Genomic DNA, 3,356 nt, shown 5'->3' on the forward strand with positions numbered 1-3,356 from the left:
GAAAGTTGTGCTCAAACTGTGGAGTATTTCAAAACTGAATTCAGAAGACAGGTTCTGATGGAAATGTAGTTTACCATCAGTGAATTTATAATCTCCCATGTTCATACTTATAATGAAAGATTCATTAAGCAATGCTGCATAATATAATGACAGACTGCCTTCAGACCTGGGTATTTTTATTTTGTGTGAAACAGCATTAAATCAGGTACATATAGCATGTTTAGTCAACAAATTCCAGCAGGGGGCAGTGTTTACCTGTAGGAACATTTACACTGAGCACAAATATAAACGCCCCATGTCCAAATACTGTTGCCATGTGGAGTTAGCAACTGTAAATGAGCATTTGCTGACATTTTATTGTACAAAAGTAATATTTCTCTTGATTTGTGTCTAATTTTTTAATCCAACTTGCTGTCAGTGAGCATTACCCAGTGAGTTGTTTTTTTTACTCAGTGCATAGGTGGGGCATGTCCAGTGGGTGATCAGACAAAATGAGCAACAGCTGGACAATCCTTGGACTGGGGACAACAAAAGTCCACCCCAAAATGTCAACTTTTGTCACAAGTCATAATGCCTCAGATGTTGCAAGTTATGCGGGAGAGTGCCATTGGCATGTTGGATGCAGGGATGTCCACCAGAGCAGTAGCTGCACGGCTCAGTGTCCATTATCGGACCATAGGCCGTTTAAGAGTTCGTTTCCACCAGACTGGCACTACTGCAAATCGACCTCATGCTCGTCGGCCACGTGTGACTACTCCAGAACAAGATCGCCACATCCGGCTCGTCCATCTGCGGGATCGCCTAAGACCAGCCACACACAGCTGATGAGACTATTGGTCTGCACAACAGACGCATCACACCTCAGACTGTCTGACCGCCTACGAGAAGCCAACTTGCGTGCTCGGCGCCCTCACCGTGGTCTGGATGTCACTGCTGTCCAGCGTAGGAACCAGCTGCACATGTCCGGTGGCCCTTGGCACGCTGGAGAAGAGTGATGTTCACGGATGATTCCAGGTTCCAGTTGTATCGTGCAGATGGAAGACACGTGGGTGAACGGTTTGCAGATGCAAATGTTATGCCCAGGGTTGCCCATGGAGGTGGTGGCATTACGATGTGGTCAGGCATCACATACGGGCATAGAACACCATTGCACTTCATTGAAGGGAACCTTAATGCACAAAGATATCGGGATGAGATTCTCACCCCAATTGTTGTGCCGTTTGTGCGCCAGCATGGCATCACCTTTCAACATGACAATGCCCGACCTCATGTTGCCCGCATCTGCATGGAATTCCTTCAAACAGAGGACATGGAAGTTCTGGACTGGCCTGCATGTTCACCAGACATGTCCCCAATAGAGCATCTATGGGATGTTCTGGATAGGCATGTCCAGAACCGTGTTCCAGTTCCAGGCAATGTGGGTCAGCTCCGTGTGGCACTCCAGGAGGAATGGAATACCATTCCACAGGCCACCATAGACAACCTGATCAACTCCATGCGAAGATGTGTTGCTCTGAGAGACGCAGCTGACGGACACACAAGATACTGAAAACTCAAACTCCTCAACCTGACCCCTGTCATGTTCAAAGAACTGTCAGTCCACTACAAATGGCCAGACCCAATGTTCTCAATGCCGATATGAAGATCAGTAATTACTGAAAATATATTTTGAGTTTCTGTATATATTTCGTAACCCAAATGTTCATAAAACTCTTATGTTTGACATGGGGTGTTTATATTTTTGTTCAGTGTAAGTCGGTTAAAAAAAAATGCTTTGCTGATTGTCTTTTCACAAAAAATCCACAAAATTATTTTTTACAACATTCATAAAATTACAAATAAAATTTAAAATACATCTATTTAAATTTGATATGCATGTAAAAAAAGGATTAATTTCGTTGAATTGCAGTTTTTAAAAAGATCAGCGAAACATTTTCTAAAATCCAATTGCAGCAATTTCCCTGAGGTTTCCACCAAAGGGATCAATAAAGTTCTATTCAAAAATGTATCCATAATTTTAATGGTAGGTACCTTTAAAAAATCTCAAATGCCTACTATAAAATAAAACATAGTCAGATTGAATTAGTTATTTAGAGTGAAGTGTTTTAAAATTATTATAACCTCATTATTCATAGAAGCTATTTTTCATTTGTGAATGGGGGAAAAAATCATCAGTGTTGCAACAGAATTCATACTGCCTTAAATAATACATCCTGCAGTCTCCAAGTTCTCTCAAATGCCCCAAAAGTCCTGTGCAACTAAACGAAATGACATATGCCTGTTTTATTTAGGAAGAAATTCCACATATTCTATAAACTAAAATAATAAAGCTATTAAAAGATAATGTTGATACAGGGTCCCTCCACAAGACCAGGCTAAATAGTTAACTAATAATCTCAGTTCACCTTAGTTTATAATGCACTTTAGGTATACACCATCCATCCATCCATCCATCCATCCATCCATCCATCCATCCATATACACATTAATTCAATTATTATTTCATAATTTTTATTTGGTTTATTTATTATCCTTTCTGAAGATAATCTTCTGCCTGTGACATTTGACCAAAAAAAATCAGCCAACATCACATTTTCAAAAGAAAACACAGCTAAAAATAGACATTACAAAGTCAGTCAGAACATAAAGCTAAATACAAGAGATACGTAGCTGATGACAGTAGATGAAAGTGGGGTTTTTGGGCCCCTCTGGCTCTGGAGCCCGGGCCAGTTGTTCACTTTACTCAGTCTTTTGATGACTCTGTTCTAATTAAGCTTAAAGGGGTTTTATAAACCCACATGTACAGTCATCTGTATAATATTTAATTTTTTTTTTCTAATGTTTTATTAATGTGCTTTTTAAATGTTTTATTGCTTTGCTAATGCTTTATTGACTTCTTTTAGTACTGTAATTGTTGCTTGGTAATGTTTTGCTCTTTTTTTGTAAAGCACCTTGTGACTCCAGGTTTGAAAGGTACTATCAAATTATTATTTATTATAATAAAAAAAATCATTTTTTAAAATATTATGAAATAAATATTCTTATAATAATTATTACTACTACTGTTACTATGATTATGATCATCATTATGTCCCACATGAGGCTATGCCAAGAATGTATTGAATGCAGAGGAAGAATGCAGTGAGCTTTCTTTGAATTAATTCCGAATATGCTTTGGATATCATTCATTATCACACACATCTAGACCACCTACAGCTTGTGTTTTCAGCCCATATGGTTTTCAAGTTTACCCAAATCCGCTGGCATAATAAAGTCAGATGGCATCAATGAGCTTCAAAGCTCCGTGTTTCTCTCTGTTATGGTTATGAGGTCATTCTTATTGGCGCAGGCGCTTT

Source organism: Stegastes partitus, unplaced genomic scaffold, assembly GCF_000690725.1.
Source record: "Stegastes partitus isolate 25-593 unplaced genomic scaffold, Stegastes_partitus-1.0.2 Scaffold1605, whole genome shotgun sequence".
NCBI classification, from domain to species: Eukaryota; Metazoa; Chordata; class Actinopteri; family Pomacentridae; genus Stegastes; species Stegastes partitus.